At 42.6% G+C, this 19,180-nt stretch overlaps 2 long non-coding RNA genes across 2 annotated transcripts in view; both read left to right on the top strand.

Moving 5' to 3' along the window:
* Positions 1–19,180, top strand: part of LOC309522151 — a 48,105-nt gene that overhangs the window by 18,670 nt on the left and 10,255 nt on the right. The window lies entirely within an intron of this gene.
* On the top strand, positions 4,397–5,896 carry LOC309522373. The gene is made up of 2 exons (XR_014215079.1): positions 4,397–4,526; positions 5,545–5,896. It is a non-coding gene; the product is annotated as an uncharacterized lncRNA (long non-coding RNA).

The raw sequence follows: 19,180 nt of genomic DNA, 5'->3' as shown, positions 1-19,180 counted from the left end.
TGTTTCCAAAGTTTTTTTAGAAAACTATATGCACAAGGGCCGATTAATGAGAAGGAAATAGAAGAATTTATTCAAAAACATGGATTACCAAAGATCTCAGATCAAAGTAAAAGAATTTTGAATGAGAAAATAACAGGACAAGAAATAGAGGACGCCATTCAGAAGATGAAACTGGGAAAATCTCCAGGCCCAGATGGCTTGACTGCTAGATATTACAAGGCACTGAAGGATTGGTTAATACAACCACTGAAGGAAGTTTGTAATGAAATTTTGGAAGGGAAAAAGGCACCCGAATCGTGGAAAGAAGCTTTTATTTCACTTATACCGAAAGCAGAGGCTGAAAAGAACCAGGTCAAAAACTACCGCCCTATATCATTACTCAATGTGGATTACAAAATCTTTGCAGACATTTTAGCAAAAAGATTGAAGAGAGTATTGGTGCAGGAGATTCATAAGGACCAAACAGGCTTTCTCCCAGGGAGACATATGTCAGACAATGTAAGGAACATTATAGACATTTTAGAGTTGTTGGAAGTTAACATTAATAGAAAGGCAGTGATAATTTTTGTGGATGCGGAGAAAGCCTTTGATAACATTGGTTGGACCTTTATGAAGAAGAATCTCCAAGGGATGGGGGTAGGCCAAAGATTTGAAAACGGTATAGGTGCTATATATTCTAAGCAAAAAGCAAAGCTGATTGTTAACAATGTGGTAACGGAAGAGATTCCTATAGAAAAAGGTACACGACAGGGATGCCCAATATCACCCTTACTTTTTATAACAGTCCTGGAGGTTTTGCTGAACATGATTAGAGGGGACCAATTGGTTAAAGGCGTTCAGCTCGGAGCAAAAGACTACAAATTAAGGGCGTTTGCAGATGATTTGGTACTGACGTTGCAACAGCCAGAGACTAGTACTAAAAGGGTCTTAGAACTAATTGAGAATTTTGGTCAAGTAGCAGGATTTAAACTGAATATGCAAAAAACTAAAGTGTTAGAGAAAAATCTAACAATGGCAGAAAAAGATAAGTTTCAGAAGGAAACAGGTTTAACAATAACAAAAAAGGTGAAATATCTGGGTGTGAACTTGACTTCTAAAAATGTAAACCTATTTAAAGACAATTATGATAAATGTTGGACAGAGGTGAAGAAAGATCTAGAAATATGGTCAAGACTGAAACTTTCCTTGTTAGGCCGAATTGCTGTCATTAAGATGAATGTATTGCCTAGGATGTTGTTTTTATTCCAGACACTCCAGATCTTGGATAAGATGGACTGTTTCAAGAGGTGGCAAAAAGACATATCAAAATTTGTCTGGCAGGGCAAAAAGCCCAGAATAAACTTTAAGATTTTAACTGATGCAAAAGATAGAGGGGGTTTTGCCCTGCCGGACTTGAGACTTTATTATGAATCGGCAGCTTTTTGCTGGCTGAAACAATGGCTACTTCTTGAGAATACAGACATTTTGGATCTGGAAGGGTATGATAATAGATTTGGCTGGCATGCATACATATGGTATGACAAGGTAAAATTGCATAAAGGCTTTAAAAACCATATTGTGAGGAAAGCACTGTACAATGTTTGGATAAGATACAAAGATTTGTTGGAAAGTAAAACCCCTAGGTGGTTATCACCAATGGAGGCTAAAGAGGTAAAAAAACTAAATATGGAGTCCAACTGGCCAAAATATTCTGAAATTTTAGAACAAGATGGTGAAAGAGTTAAATTGCAGAGTTTTGACAAATTAAAGTCTAAGGTGCGAAATTGGTTGCACTACCGTCAGATAAATGAGGTATTTAAACAGGACAGGAAAATAGGTTTCCAGAGGGAGAGGTCGAAATTAGAAACAGAACTGTTAGAACCCAATACTAAGAACCTGTCGAGAATGTACAATTTGCTGCTGAGGTGGAATACACAAGATCAAGTAGTAAAACCAGCCATGATTAAATGGGCACAAGACATAGGTCATGACATAATGATTGATGACTGGGAACAGTTATGGAATACAGGTATTAAGTTTACAGCTTGTAATGTATTAAGAGAGAATATAATGAAAATGATCTATAGGTGGTACATGACCCCAGTCAAACTTGCAAAAATTTACCATCTGCCCAGTAATAAATGTTGGAAATGTAATGAGACAGAAGGTACCTTCTATCACCTTTGGTGGACCTGCCCGAAGGTAAAGGCCTACTGGGAAATGATCTATAATGAAATAAAAAAGGTCCTTAAATGGACATTTTTGAAAAAGCCAGAGGCCTTTCTTCTGGGTATGGTAGGCCAATTGGTGCCAAGGAAGGACAAAACATTTTTTATGTATGCTACCACAGCGGCAAGAATCCTTCTGGCAAAGTATTGGAAGATGCAGCAGCTACCTACTCTGGAAGAATGGCAAGCGAAGGTGATCGAATATATGGGAATGGCAGAAATGACCGGCAGAATCCGCGACCAGGGGAGAGAGACGGTGGAAGAAGACTGGAAGAAATTTAAAAAATATCTTGTAAAATTGTTGTAAAATTGATGATGCTTGAGATGTTATGGTTATAAGAAATAGAGAATTGCAGCTGTAAACCATAATCTTAAAGAATGTACAAAGAAAATGAGCGAATTAACTGAACGAAGGGTTGCTGAGAAAGGGTTAATATAAGGATGCAGAAAAAGGGAGGTATGGGGAAGTCCGGGAAAGAAGGTTTTGAAAATAAGTTTAAGAAATTATACATGTTTATTTGTTTGTATGTCTTGTAGGGTTTGTTTTGTTATTTGTTTTATTATATGTTTGGAAAATTAATAAAAATTATTATTAAAAAAAAAACAAAATGTTGACAGCTATGTGAAGGTAATGGGGCCCTTTCTATGTCCAGCGGTACTTTGTCAACAACAAACTGTCGCTGGTTTTTTGTGTTGAATATATGCTACATGGTAATTTATGGACCTCATAGGTATCTCAAGCCATTTGCAATTAACAAAATATGTATTTTATCAAAGTAATTGTTGAACTGAAATACAATGAAGAAGAAGTATATTAATAGTGAAATACAGTTAAGAAGAAGTATAGAAGTATAATGGTGAAATAATTATTAAGCTTGGTTTTGGAACACTTTGGTTTTGGAACAGACTTCTGGAATGGATTAAGTTTGAGAACCAATGTACCACTGTATATAGAAAGGAGGAAACCAGTGATATTTGAGGGAGCAGGCGAGCAGGTGGGGCCCCTTCCTTACATCATAGCTAAATAAGCATAGCTAAATCTGGCACTGCTTGTGTTCAAGCCCCACACTGGGCCAAAAGGATCCCTGTGGTCCCTTTATTGCAGGAAGGAAACCCCCCCCCCCAATCATTCAGTTTGTACAAACACCACACACACACACACACGACATACATACGCGTTTCAGTTATAAATTCATAGTAAATCAACCATACATCGGATTTACACCGGTCCACTTTTATTTTACTCCATGAAGGAAGGACTATCAAAGGGGGGGGGGTTGATACAGGATGGCCATAATCCCTTAACCATACCAGCACATACACAGGAGCCCTACCCAGTTGGCATGACAACCTTGATGGTCCCAGACAGAAGACCATCAAGGTCACAAAGGACTTGCATATGGGAGTGGATTCAACATGGACTGGAACAAAGGACAATGATCAGATCTTCCCTCTGGGGGCAGGAAACTGCCAGCTCCCCTTTGTCTCCTGGAAGTGACTCACGGGGAGGCTGAAAGGAGGAACCAGCCAGGTGACAAGACACTCAGGTTACCTCCACAACTCCTCCCTCAACCCCTCCTTTTTGTGATGTGTCAATAATGTAGTCATGATGTAGTTGTGATGTAGTTCTAGGGGTGTAGTTTGGGGGATTAGTAACTAATAAAAGTTAGGGTTCTCTTTTGTTCGGGGCTTCCATTTTGTTTCACCTGGTGGCAGGTGGGAGTCCTGTCGTGACAGTCTTCAATAAAGACCAAGCCTACTGGCTGCTGTTTTGCTCTGGTATTCCTGGCTGGTGTCCTTGTTTTTTTGTCCAAGGGAGCCCTCGGATTTTTCCGTTAACACCTTCCAAATGTATGATGCTATGATTCTACTTATTTCATAAGGCTCATTGAGTCGATAGGACTTCCCCATAACATTTTACTAATTTTCCAACAATAACAAAAATCCGGCACTGGTTCTGAGGAAAAGCCAAAGCAAATATCACATTTGTCCCTTTGTCTGCAGTATTCAGAAACTTCGATTTTCAATCCCGACGCCCAACATTTTGTTCAATCATCTGGAAGAGGATGCTATTAATGTACACCTGTTTTTCTTGTCCACTGAGGAGTCAAGGTTCCGACACGTGTTCTAGAACCTCCCATTTTATTATGAGTCAGTCTCTTTGTGGCAGAGGCCATGTGAATTGTGGACACCTTCAGGTTTGAGCCTGCTCCCCAGCCCAGCCTTTATATACGTTGGCAGAGCTTGCTGGCCCGCAAGGCAGCCTCATCATCCCCTTTTGGCAAGGGGACCAAGGCTAATGACTAGCAAATGGGAACAGTGAGTAATCCATCAAGGAGCCAACACGTCCAGCCCATAGGATCATTCATTTCCACAATGAAAATTCAGCATCCGCTTTGGTGACTTATGGTCTTGAACTCGCAAGTGGGTCAAGGTGGGAGATTCTCTTGAGAGTTCCTGGAAATAATAAAAAAGTCAACGTGAATTTGAATGTTTTTTATGTTCTTTGGAAAGTAACACATATAAAATAACAAAGTAACCTGCAAACAAACGTTCATGGGGGAAATATCCGATTTCAGTGTCTAAAAATTGTCTGGTTGTTCATTATTGTAGGGTTTAAGAATGTGGAATTTCCCTAGCTTTTTTGTGTGTTGTTTTCATTTATGATGTTTTTTAGTTATATTGCAAACTGCTTAGAGATTTCCCCCTGAAATACACAGAGTATATAAGCTGTCCAAAAATTAAAAGAATCTTACTGGTCCTTTCTCTAATACAGGAAGCCCATGTGTGCTTATTCTTCGAAGACACCATCTGAACAAAAAGAATAAATCTGGCAATATGTAAACGTGCACAGAAAAAGCAGTGACCAAGTTGAAGTGGGAGCAGATGGGAGCAGACTGACAGCCAAAAGGCTCTCCAAGGGGCTTTGAAAATATTCTTGCATTCAAATCTGGCATCGGAAACAGAAATAAGATGCTTTTCCTATCATGCTAGAATTATCTTGATGGCATTTCTTGCCTGGGACCCCGTTCAACCCTGGTGTTACCCTTCAGCCTCTCTCTTTTAGGCAGCAGAACCTCTTGGGATCCATTAATTAATGAATTAATTAACATACTGCCCTTCATCCATAGCTCTCAGAGCGGTTTTCTCTGATTCCAGAGAGTGGGGTGGATTGTGTTCATTCCACGCATGAGCCCACTGGAAAGAATGGGAGTTGCACAAAGGCAAAGCAGTACACATTTCAGGGGGGGATTGGGCCCAAAGGAAATTACTCTAGAGTCAAGTGACATTCCAATTACTTGTGTAATTACCCAGTTATCTCCTCTATCTTCACTAGTGTTGGTAAAACAATTTCTGAACCAAGCAATCCCTACATGACAACGTCTGTTTTTGCGGGAAATCTCCGTGAGTTAATTATCGTTGCAAAACAGATCGCCAGCATTGATTGTGTGAGAATGTTTTCTTACTAGGAAACCCAGATTACTCCAACAAACCACGGAACGAGGAGATAAAAATGAAAATGAACAGCCATCCTTGTGCAGTTGTGATTTTTACGATGGTCTGTTAATGCAAAATCCTGTTTGCATTATCCCAGCACGGCAGTTGATCAGTAACTGTTGCTTGAGTCATCTTTTAATTCTACCAAATATGACATTGTACTGAAGATAAAGGAAACTATTTTTTAACTATTCCTTTTTAGTGTGTACTTTTTTGTATTGCTATGGATATTTATGTTTATCCATACTGGATAATCTCAATGGATTGCATCTTCAAAGGAATTACAATTGGGCCTCTGAATGTGACTAACATGACTGGGGGAATAGCTGAAATCGGGTTGGCCCCATTCAGGGGTGCATCAACTCAATTGACTCATAACACAGAAGGGCTATAGCTCAGAGGCAGAGCTTCTACCAGAGCCAGTGTGGTGTAGTGGTTAAGAGCGATAGACTCGTAATCTGGTGAACCGGGTTCGCTTCCCCGCTCCTCCACATGCAGCTGCTGGGTGACCTTGGGCCAGTTACACTTTCAAGTCTCTCAGCCCCACTCACCTCACAGAGTGTTTGTTGTGGGGGAGGAAGGGAAAGGAGAATGTTAGCCACTTTGAGACTCCTTTGGGTAGTGATAAAGCGGGATATCAAATCCAAACTCTTCTTCTTCTACCTTACATGCAGGTCTCAGGTTCGATCCTTTCCATCACCAGGAAGGACTGGGAAGGACTCCCTCCCTGAATCCTTGGAGATCCACTTCCAGTGGATCTGAACTATATAAATACATGATCTGACTCAGTAAAAGGCAGCTTCATGGGTTCATATAGCAGCTCTTCCCTTCCCCAGGATCACAATTTCATCCACTATGCTCACAAGGCAACTTGAGCCCTGCTAATGATTCATACCAAGTTATTTCAAATTCACCAAGAAGATAATCTCTCCCCTCCTACTCTGAGGACATACCATATATTTGCTCTATAAGACTCACTTTTTCCCTCCTAAAAAGTAAGGGGAAATGTGTGTGCGTCTTATGGAGCGAATGCAGGCTGCGCAGCTATCCCAGAAGCCAGAACAGCAAGAGGGATTGCTGCTTTCACTGTGCAGCAATCCCTCTTGCTCTGGCTTCTGAGATTCAGAATTTTTTTTTTCTTGTTTTCCTCCTCCAAAAACTAGGTGCGTCTTGTGGTCTGGTGCATCTTATAGAGCGAAAAATACGGTATGTCTTTCCAAAGCAGAGAACGGTTCCCTTCTGAATGAATTCCAACAGCCTTTAGTTTCCCTCAAAGAGAAAATGCAAAATATCTTCAATATGTCAGCCTCAGACTTATACATGCCATACAAACCACAGGGGCAGTGATTTGGAGAGATCAGAGGCAGTCTTCTTCCCATTTATGTGAATTTTTAAACCAGGAACATCTACCTCTGTGGCTTACCCTGCACTTCCACACACTAAGAAGTTCTCACCATAAACAACTTGCAGCTTCATGGCCAGCGCTGCTTGGGAAATCTAAGAAACCCAAAGAATTTGTGGTTCAAATCAGTACGCATAGTTTTGAAAAGTTCAGCCTGCCGTGTTGATTCAAAATGGCACCCAATTGCATCCAAGTAGATTTCAGGAACTGTCATGCAAAACTGGATTCTGCTTTCTTAACAGGTATCCAAATATATAGCAAACAACTTCCCCAAATATATAGGAGACCGAGAGAAAGTGCCTGGCAAAATTGCTGAGATTTGCAAATGCAATGTGTTCGTTTCAAGCACTCTACATGCCTCTCTCCTTCTGGCAACTCCTGCAGCCAAGGTGTTGCCAAATGTACTGCTCTGCTCTCCTTGGGGCCACATCGGTAAGACCAAGAGAGGGTCTTATCATCTGGGCAGGTCAGGATCTCCATACACACTGCACAGGCTTGTGCCCTGGGGAGGTCAGTTTGGTGCTGCTAAAACAGGGGAAGAAACCAATGTGGGGTGCAGAAGTTCTAAATTACTGGCCTTTGCACTGCGATTCTCCAGTGGTTTGACTTCACCCATGGAGGTGCACTCCATTGTCTCTCAAAACAGATGGAAGCCAACAGCTTGCCTCCCTCTGACTTGGGTTACACTATGGTTACCAGATTTTTTGCAACGAATCTGGAGACACTCTTTTTTTGTTTTGAAGCTGAGTAGCAACAGGGAGTCAGTAGTGGGGATGGAGAGGCAAAAGACCCTGGGCTCAAGCACACATGCATATCCCAAGCCTTCCCCGATGATCTGCCCCCACCCCACTTTGTTTTGACAGGAAGCTCGGGAGTTGCTGGTGGGTGGGTGTTGCCCAGGAGGGGTGCAAGGCGCATGGTTTCTCTGCCAGCAAGGTGCAAAGTCCTTCTTTCGCACCCTGCAAAACATGAATGCGCAGAGGTTTTTTTTAAAAAAAAACTGGGCAATGGCCAGCCTCCCCTGATCAGTCAAAACAAAGGGGGAAGGGGGCAGGAGATCTGTACTGCCGGACGTCCCCAGTTCCCCTTCGGCAGTGATGCCAGCAGCGGCAGTCAGCAGCCTGGAGCCAGCCTGGTGGTGCAGTTGGCTCTGGCTGGCTGCTGGCTTCTTGCTGCCATTTTTCTCGCTGGAAGTCCCCATATGATGTGTTGCGCACAAGACACATCATATAGGGACTTTCGGCAAGGGAAAATGGTGGGCGCCATGGCAGCAAGCAGCTCCTGAAGCCAGCCAGAGCCAACAGGCTGGCTCCGGGCTGCTGAGACTGCCACTGCCACATTTCCCGGGGACAGATTTGCAAATCTGGGGACATTCCAGGGGCGAATTTTGTCCAGGGACAGATCTGCAAATCTGGGGACTGTCCCCAGGAACTGGGGACATCTGGTAACCCTAGGTTACACCCAAGCAGTACCTAGACCCAAATCGATTTGTGGGTGGGGCTCATGTTTAACCAGGACTTCAAAAACCTACGGTTGGGAGGGATGGCAAAAGAAGAAGCTGAATCTCTCCACCGCCCCCATCATGTATCACCATGTTGGCCATAACTGACAGTGAGAGACCAACTGATCCCTGGCTGGGGATACTGGAGTGTGGGCTGGTTCTTCTGGCCTCTTCTCCTCCCACCCCAGTCCCAAGGTTAGGCCTTGTCTTTCCACCTTAGGCCGCCCCTTTTTCAACCCTGCTGGGCTGTGCAACCCCAGTGCGTTCTCTGCTGGGAACATGCTGGTGAAGCAGACCCCTGTGTTGCAAAGAGAACATCAGTAATGTCTAGGCAACACGATGACCATGTACATACGCAATAGACAATCTTTATAGAATACCTTCAAACCATAAAGATTTCATTTTGTACTTGTTATGGTTTGAAGGTATTCTATAACGATTGTCTATTGCGTATGTACATGGTCATCATGTTGCCTAGACATTACTGGTGAAGCAGACCCTGCAGTTGGCATGATTTCACTCTCTCCTCACCAGCTGGTATTATTTCATGCCATAAGACCTATGGGATAAGAATGGTAGCACACAGGCACTCCTACATCTTTCCCCATTGCGAAAATACGGATAGAAGCATCAGGAGGCAGTTTCACATAGGGAATATGACACAGTTTAAGGCTCCTCCTTGAAACGACTGCTGGTTTCTTTTAACTTTTTTTAAAAAAAAATAAAAATAATCACACAGGAGATCTGTTCCCTGGTATCATGTGAGTCTCCTAATTTGGCCCTTAAAGATAAAGGGTAAAGGGACCCCTGACCATTAGGTCCAGTTGGGGCCAACTCTGGGGTTGCGGCGCTCATCTCGCTTTATTGGCTTGACTAAGCTGCTTCTGGTGAACCAGAGCAGCGCAGGGAAATGCTGTTTACCTTCCCGCGGGAGCGGTACCTATTTATCTATTTGCACTTTCATGTGCTTTTGAACTGTTAGGTTGGCAGGAGCAGGGACCGAGCAACAGGAGCTTACCCCGTTGCGGGGATTCGAACCGCTGACCTTCTGATCTGCAAGTCCTAGGCTCTGTGGTTTAACCCACAGCACCACCCGCGTCCCTAATTTGGCCCTTAATCTTGAATAAATTCAAGAGCAGACTTTCAGACCTTGCTCTGAATCGCGTGTCCCCACCCTGCCTATCAATTCATCGCTTCCCTTTCTACAACCGTTCAACCATCGACTGTAGCCTGGGGATTCGATTTACACCTAGTCTGTGGGCAAACTACTTTTTCCTTCCATCTTCAGGAGTTCAACGTCAGTAGGAATACTCAGGTGCCAGTTAATTCAGACTCCCTGATCATTCATTCGCTTTCCAACTTGCCAAACTCTCTGGTTCTTTACTCTGTTGCCAAGAGCCTGAGTCACAGAGTTCTCCCCCCACCCCCACTCCGCTGCTTCAAGGTTTGCATATTCCCCCAGCTCCACCCCATGCTAACAAGGTGGAAAAATGAATGATTATTGTGTAGAGACCTCTCGGTATTGTATTCAGATGAGTAACGTGCAAGAGACCCAGAGAGAGTTGAGGCAAGTCTGTACGCCTTCCTTCTCCGACATGAAGTTAATTTGGCAGGGTTTTTCTTCTAAAGTATCTTGCAATCAGTGATGTTGAAGGGGGGGGGAGAGAGAAAAAGAGACAGAGAGAATGTTTTAATGTAATAAATATTTTGACACATCACCCAGTGGCGTCCTGTAGCCACTTTCAGCATTCTTACCAATGCACAACTGTTGCATTTTTGCAGGGCTTGCATAAATTTCATAGGCCCAAGGAAAGGAGCAGTTGCAAAATAAACACAGACACGCACCGTCTCATTAGTAGCTCCTTATGAAAGATTTCACCTTGGGTTAAATGACTAATGCCCTATTAAACCTTTACAGCCACAACAAATGTTGGGCTGCAATCAGTCAAGGAGAGCATGAGACTCTTAATCTTGGGTTTGAGCCCATATTGGGCAAAAGATTCCTGCATTGCATGAGTTCCAACCCTACTATTCTATGATTCTATAATTAAAGAAGAGAAAACACCTTTTCCAATGAACCATCAGCATGTGGCTTATTCTGAGAAGAAGATGACCAATGACCAATGTAGTAGGAATTGGGTATTTCAGCATCCCATCTTCAGGTAACCATCTTACAAAGTCAATATCCCGTCAGCCCCTTTCAGGTGTTCGCTGTGAATGCACAAAGTGGGAGTGATGTTGCAGTGGCACATGCGCCCACCATATAGGGGCCATGGGGCCACCTAGCTCAGCAGTGTTTGCATTAGGGAGGGAAACACCTGGCAAGGACAGGGACAGGATCTCAGGCAGGATCTAGCATACAGCAATGTTGCTCCCACAACCTGGGGTGGGGTCCGACAGCCTTTTATCTTTGTCGGGGTAACGGCCGGTCCTGATCCCCCGGCGACTCACCTCCCTGTCTCACCTGAAGGTGAGTGCTCCTCCTGCGAGTACTCAGGTCTCTCCTTCTCTCAGACCTTAGTCTCTGCAGCTCAGGAGATGTCGGTGGGTTACTAGACCCAGGGGCCGCCTCAGCCTCCCCTGACCCAACCGGTAGTGGAGCAGCTGTAAGTGATGGCCCAGCTGAAGGCAACAAGGTCATCCCTGCATCTGGAGCCGGGGCTGGCTCAGGCCCCTGACTTGGCCCAGCTGGTGTTTGCTGCAGGGGAACCTGTGCAGACTGGGACTCTTCAGAATCAGGCCCCAGACTCAGTTCAGATGATGCCTGAGGCAAAGGATTCGGTGCAGACTGAGACTCCTCTGGCTCCGAGTCCGAGCCCCAGTCCCAGGCCATCACAGAGTTTCACACCTCACAGCAAAAGTCAAACAAAAACAGCAACGAATTGCCACCCTTGACAAACCAAAATAAAAATACTCTGAGCATGTGCAGTTTCACATTTTAAACTCATTTTCACTTGACTGATCATTGCTTCTGCTGGCTTCTTTCCTGGGACCAGCCACCAGCTCTCGGCTTTGCATGCAAGATGGGATTTCTTGGGTTGCAGGGCCACAGCTGTGGAATGCCCTCCTGGCAGAAAGTGAATTTTGGTTTTCCTGCCTTCGCTTTTTGATCTCTTGTTGCTGCTTCGTGACTCTTGCCTTTCTCCTCCGCCCCTCTGTTTAGGGCTTCACACTGGAATGTGAGGCCTGTTTGGAGAACCAGAGCTTCCTTGCACGATCGCTTATTATAAGGGGGCGGAGGAAACTAATTTGCTCTAAGCTTGGAGTTGTTGATTTCAGCTCAAGAACCAGGACATTTTGAGATGTGTAGATAAAAGGCTGCGGAGGGAGAGAAAGAAAGTCGAGAAATTATATGGGGGGGGGGATGAAGTTAGAAGTGAGGTTAACCAATAGAAATGATAATATGTCACCAATATAGATGATCAGCTTTGATAAATCAATTTCCCCCATATTTGTGAGAGTCAGAGATGTCCTAATTTAATTGAAGAAAATTAAAATGTGTGTTATGGTGAAAATCAGGTACCAATGTTAGTTTAGTACAATTTTAGAAACTCATTGCTTCGATTAATATCTTGTGTTATCTGTCAGTTAATTACACTACGGAAGGTAGTGAGCACTGGCGGAGGAATGGGGTTGGGGGGAGTGTACAGCCCCTGGCACCATCTGGGGGGTATCATCGCGACCGTCTCCCCCCCGGACACGCACCGCACACACCCCACCGCACCGGGTGCCACGCCCTTCCAGCCTTTCAGGTGCCTTCCAGCTCTTCAATTCTATGGTTCTATGACTTTTCATTTCACTGATCCAGCTCACTCTGCTCGAAAATTCAGGGAGCAGAGTAGAGATTTGTAAAGGTATGTCTATGCTTTGCTATTCCACTTTAAAACCAGCACTAGGTTTTAGTGCAAACTATGGCTTCTGGTGCTGTGGGTTAAACCACAGAGCCTAGGACTTGCCGATCAGAAGGTTGGTGGTCCCATACCACTCCGGCGGAAAGGTAAACGGCGTTTCTGTGCGCTGCTCTGGTTCGCCAGAAGTGGCTTAGTCATGCTGGCCACATGACCCGGAAGCTGTACGCCAGCTCCCTTGGCCAATAAAGCAAGATGAGCGCCACAACCCCAGAGTCGACCATGACTGGACCTAATGGTCAGGGGTCCCTTTACCTTTAGGACATATACAGAGTCTATGTAAAATAACCCTGTCAAAATATCAATCTGTTGGCAGGTTTTGATTGAGTTTCTGTGTGTAAATAGGATAACTTTATAAAATATAAAGTAAGTTAAACAACATGGAGAAAATAAAGTTAAGTGTGTATTCAAGGAATCTAATTCGGGAACATAGTGGGAAGATCAGAGGTCAGGTTAAATTTAATTACAAAATTATGTACAAAACAAGTATCAATTAAGGAATGGATGATTGTTTATTTTTATTTTGTCTTTGACGTCTATTGACTATTTCTGTTGCAGTTTTAAAACCAATAAAGCATTCAAAAGAAAGAAAAAAGTACAGTAGGACTTATTACCAGCTAGACAAACGTAGGACTGAAGTCAGTCTCGATGTAACAGATGCATGCAAGTCTCTGATATTACTGAAACTTATTTTCACATTTGTGTTTAGAATCTATGGGAGATGTGCAAACTTTTTTAAGCACTTCCTGCTTTGATATATTCACTGCACAATCCTAACCATGTCTTCTCAGTACGAAGTCTTGTTGAATGCAATGGGGTTTACTCCAGGTAAGGGGAGCCAGAACAATTTCTTTTATTTTATAGACCGGTGAGTTCCTTAAGACCAATAGCATAGATAGACTGCTAAGCTGCATACAGCCGGGATGCTAAAGTCCCAATCAAGTCAGTGGAACTGAGAGTGCGATCCTCTACATCCCTACTGTAAAGTCCCATTGAAGTGAATGGGACATAAGATAATATCCTAAGACAGCAATTCGAAGCACTTTGCTTCCTTAGAAGTTCGCCTGTCCATGGACCTTCGAGCAAACGTGCTTAGAACTGGATTGTACAGCAGCCTAACTGCCAAAATAATAATATTATACTATGAATATAATACTAGTCAAACTGATTCTCAACAGTTGACTTTAAAAAAAAAAAAAGTTGAACAAGGAGCCAGATTTGTGAACTCTCTCGTTTTGTTTTTATTTTATTTTATTTTTATTTTATTTTTTTAAAAAGATTCCATAATGTGATGTTTTAAAGATAAATCCCAAACTGTATGAGTAAAAAAAATATTTTTAAAAATTTTCCATTTGCTTTGTATCCCAGTCACTACTTTTTCCTCATTTCTTTTGTCTCTGGTCTGATTTCTCTCATTGTAACTTCCCAATAGACTGACACACGTTTATTTCTCAGTGTGGTAGAATTCATATATGCTGTGATGGTGCACTGTATTAAAAATCATTATTTAATTTTTTGATAACTGGGATCCTTTAATCTCTTTCATTAAATTCTCACCAAAAGAAGCTAGACCAGTTCTGGTTCCATATTTATTTATTTATTTATTTATTTATTTGAGAGAGAGAGAGAGAGAGAGAGAGAGAGAGAGAGAGGCGTGTTATTCTAAACTTTAGCTCTGGATTTTCTTTATTTCATATCACTGACTCTCTTCAAGGTTTAAAGAAGATCGTTGTTAACTTTCCAGGTCTGCTGCTGTAATCAGTCCAATCTGTTTGGCATTTAAATATCTTTTCTTTCCAAAGTTTCTAATAAGGACACCGTTCACTTAGGTATTTTTCTTCTCTTTTCTCATCGTAATATTTGGAATATTTGTTTGTTTTATATCAATCTGTTTGTTTAATAAAAATCATTTTTAAAACCATTACTATTTCATTTAGGAATTATTTCTAATTAAATTTCCTGAATTATTTAGGTTTGTAACAAAAATAACAGTTTTCAGGGGCGACCAAGAAAACAATTTTAGAACTAAAAATAAATAAATCACATGGCACCTCAAAGATGAACATCAAGGTTATAACTATTTTTTACAACCTTATGTTCCTGTAGTTTAATTAGATGAACATTTGCCTCAAAACAAAGGAATGAATGGCCATTTCAAAATCTTTTGGGGGGAAGTCACCCCTAAATCAATAAATTGATTTCTGTATATGCAACTGGATAATGTATGGTGTAATATGCACAGCATGTATTATAATACAGGAAAAAGAGAGCGTGTAAATTTTATAATACTTGTACATGTTTTGTACACTGTACATCACTTCTTATTGCTTAGAATAAATTGAGTTTGCGGTTTGCCTTTGTTTCTGCTGCAAACACCATTAAGTTCCCACATCACTTTGATTGCATGTTCTTTCTATAGACCAATATGTGGATTCTTCTAAAAACATTCTAAGCAGTTTTAGGAAGTTCCAGACAGCTGTAAAACTTCTAAACAGTTCCATAAATTTTTAAAAAGTGCTAATACTTATGAGTACTGACGTTACATATATGGTGATTCCAACTTTTCCTTTCAGGGTGAACTTCTTTCACAATTGAGAAGAATTGGTCCCTTTTTCAGTGTTTCTAAGCAAAAGTTTATCCCTTTATGATACAGGAATTTTTTTTGGAAAGGAAAAGAAAGTCAAAAGTTATAACCTGAATGACACACCCTCCAACATTTCTCTGATGAAAATTGGGATGTTTTATTCCATTATCATCATCATCATCATCATCATCATTCCCTGCCCATTTGATTGGGTTGCCCCAGACACTCTGGGACGTTTCCAGCATATATAAAGGCATGATAAAACGTTAAATTTCCTATTTTTTTAAAAAATAGTTCCCTGTACAGGGCTGCCTTCAAAAGGTTGTATAGTTACTTATCTCCTTAACTTGGGGGTGGCATAACTGCATACCCTCCAACATTTATCTGATGAATATAGGGACGTCCTAAGGAAAAGTGGGACATTCTGGGATCAAAGCAGAAACCGGGACGGCTTCTGTAAATCCGGGACTGTCCCTGGAAAACAGGGACGCTTGGACAGTCTGTAATGAACACCCTCTCAGTTTAAAAAATGATGATGATGAGGCTTTAAAGGCAAGGTCAGCAGCCCAGGGAACTGAGGGGAGCTGAACAATGAAGCATGGTGTCTTCTAAAGGATCACACAACAGATGTGCAGGATTCCTGGCCAGGAGTTGTAGTTCTGAACAGTGCCGGATTTACGTATAAGCTAAACAAGCTCTAGTTTAGGGCCCCACTCTCTTGGGGGGCCCCAAAAAATGTTAAAAGAAAATACCTGGATGTACATTTCCAAAATATAAGATAAAATACAAATAAAACAAAACCTACATACAGCAACAGTGTTTTGTGTTGTGTAGGCTCCTCTGATGTAAGTCATGGGCCCTGCCTGCTAGCCTGCTCCCTCAAATATCACTGGTTTGCTTCTTTCTATATATAGGGTGCCTACATTCTGCATGGACTGGTTGCACAGCAACATGGGCAAATGGCTTGAGATACCTATGAGGGCCATAAATTACCATCATAGCCTATATTCAACGCAAAAAACCAGTGACCATTTGTTGTTGACAAAGGACAGCTGGACATAGAAAGGGCCCCATTACCTTCAGGAGCTGAGGGCCTCATCAAACCTAAATCCGGCCCTGGTCCTGAAACCAGGTTGCTGAAGGCTGCAATATGGAGAACATTCCCAAGAGATTAAGAAATGTGTGAGCCACTGACCTAGCAGTTAAAGAGAAAATGATGTTAGCCTGCCAGTCAAGAAAAGGAGGCAGGCCGGTGGCTCAAGATAGGCATCCAAACCGAATGAAGATGAATGATGGAACATGCATTTTCAAACCACTAATGATTCTATGTCTCATCTGTCAAGGCCCATTTCAGCCTTCTACAATCAGTGTTTCTATGCTGAATTGTGTCAGACCATTGCACTTCGGGAATCTAGGAGCGATGATGCACTTCTAAGCAGTATTCAGAGAACCAAAATTACTTGATGTGACCAAACTTGTTCTTCTATTGTAGCTCATGATTAAAGCATATTTTACCACATATTTTTTTGTAAAAAAAACAACCTCAACACTAATCCCCTATCCGGCTGACTCATACCAGCTGCTGAATAACTAGATATTTAGGTAAAGCTGAACACCACCTATAAATCAAAACATGTAATATAAAATAACAAATCTCTCCCGGCACAAAACGCTGCAGCTACAATTGTTTGGTTTCTTTTGTGCTGACTGGGTTCTAGTAGATTCCTGAATGGCTTTATCATCATCACCACACACAAGGATCTTCACAATGGCTTTACATGCTACAGGGATGGATTGGAATGTATGATCACAGGAGACAGTATGTTGGGGAAAGTAGTTTTCCTAATTGCAGAATTCTCCTTTCCTATGAAGCCAATATCCCTATTCAGACGCCACCCCCAACATATAGGGCATATTGATGGGCTGGGAGGTCATACACACTTGGCCCTAACCCAATCTCACTGAGCCCACTCTAGGGCCGAGGGAGAAATTCTGTTTGGTCTGACTTTTCACATGGATTTACCTGATTCATGCTTTCTGAAACAATACATGTGGCTTAGGCCCTTCGTATCTATGGGACCGCCTCTCCTGGTATGCCCTACAGAGGACCTTAAGGTCCATGAATAACCATAGTTTAGAGGTCCCGGGCCATAAGAAACAAAGACTATCCTTCACCAGGGCCAGGGCCTTTTCAGTGATGGCTCTGACCTGGTGGAATGCTCTGTCCCATGAGACCAGGGCCCTTCAGGATTTAACCGCCTTCCGTCGGGCCTATAAGACAGAGCTATTCCGCCTGGCCTTTAATTTGAATTCAGCCTGATCTTCTTTTTCCCTTCTCTTCCATCCCCCTCCCCTATTATGAAGATCAGCCGCTCTGAGACCCCACAGCTAATTCTCCCCTGGTCTCCTCGCTGGCCCAAGTAGGACCAATTCAGCCAGCTAGCCCTGGGGATTATCTAATGCTTATTTCCCCTAAACTGATTTTTGAATTGTGTTGTTATTCATGTTTTTATACTGTATTTTATGTTGCTTTTATAATTAAGTGTTTTAAATTTGTTGTTAGCTGCCCTGAGCCCGGTTTTTGAACCGGGAAGGGTGGGGTATAAATAAAAATTTATTATTATTATTATTAAACCAAAGCACAACACTCTTTCGATATTCCCACTCCTCTGAAGTTTGTAATGCAGTTCTGCAACCAAATAATGCACACCAAACCAAAAACAAAGACCAAATAATGTGCATGTGTGAGGCGAAAGTCTTCCTGAAAATGGACTGGAAGCTTGCCTGAAAGGAATAAGCTGTTGCTGTTGGGTTAAAAGCGTTATTGTGTTTTATTGTCTTTTTCCGAAGCCTTTGCTATTGTGTCTGTTATTTTTCTGCAGAGAAGCTGTGTTCTGCTGTTTGTTTGTACATCTGGAGGCAGATGTCTTCTTCTGCGGGAGGGGGTGGAGTGTAACGAGTCTGGGGGAGGTAGGCTGGCTCTTGTTGTTGTTGTTTAGTCATTTAGTTGTGTCCGACTCTTCATGACCCCATGGACCAGAGCATGCCGGGCACTCCTGTCTTCCACTGCCTCCCACAGTTTGGTCAAACTCATGTTAGTAGCTTCGAGAACACTGTCCAGCCATCTCGTCCTCTGTCGTCCCCTTCTCCTTGTGCCCTCCACCTTTCCCAACATCAGGGTCTTTTCCAGGGAGTCTTCTCTTCTCATGAGGTGGCCAAAGTATTGGAGCCTCAGCTTCAGGATCTGTCCTTCCAGTGAGCACTCAGGGCTGATTTCCTTCAGAATGGATAGGTTTGATCTTCTTGCAGTCCATGGGACTCTCAAGAGTCTCCTCCAGCACCAGAATTCAAAAGCATCAATTCTTCGGTGATCAGCCTTCTTTATGGTCCAGCTCTCACTTCCATACATCACTGCTGGGAAAACCATAGCTTTAATTATACAGACCTTTGTCAGCAAGGTGATGTTTCTGCTTTTTAAGATGCTGTCTAGGTTTGTTATTGCTTTTCTCCCAAGAAGCAGGTATCTTTTAATTTCGTAACTGCTGGCTCTTGAGCCCCCTTCTAATTCCTGCATCCATCGTAGATTCAATTCCAGGAATAGCTTCCTGATGTGGTAATGGGCTATTTAGGTAATAAAGAAAATGGCTTGGTGCCAGAGGGCAACTGGGTGCATATAGAAGGCAAATGGGTGCATTTATTGGTGAGCCATATGTCATAAAGACACCCCAATCTCCAAGCTGTGCATGATTCCAGAACCCAGAGTTCATGTTTCCTTTTGAATGAGGTACAGCAGAGGCATTGGTATCTTGTTGATATATGATTTACACATATATGCAACCTGAGCCTACGATGGAGGGGTTCACAGCATTAACACCCCAAGAGAGTCCTGCTTCTCCCATAGCTACAGTCTTGGATTTGAGCGGAAATCAGCTGTGGCTTTGTCTCCCAACTGCCCAGTTTACATTCTTGCTTCTAGCTTCTAACTATGTGGACAAACGCCGGCTCCCTCGGCCTGAAAGCGAGATGAGCGCCACACCCCATAGTCGCCTTTGACTGGACTTAACTATCCAGGGGTCATTT

The sequence above is a fragment of the Podarcis vaucheri genome, assembly GCF_965113315.1.
Source record: "Podarcis vaucheri genome assembly, chromosome: 17".
Lineage (NCBI taxonomy): Eukaryota > Metazoa > Chordata > Lepidosauria > Squamata > Lacertidae > Podarcis > Podarcis vaucheri.
This window is presented reverse-complemented; position numbering and strand designations above follow the sequence as displayed.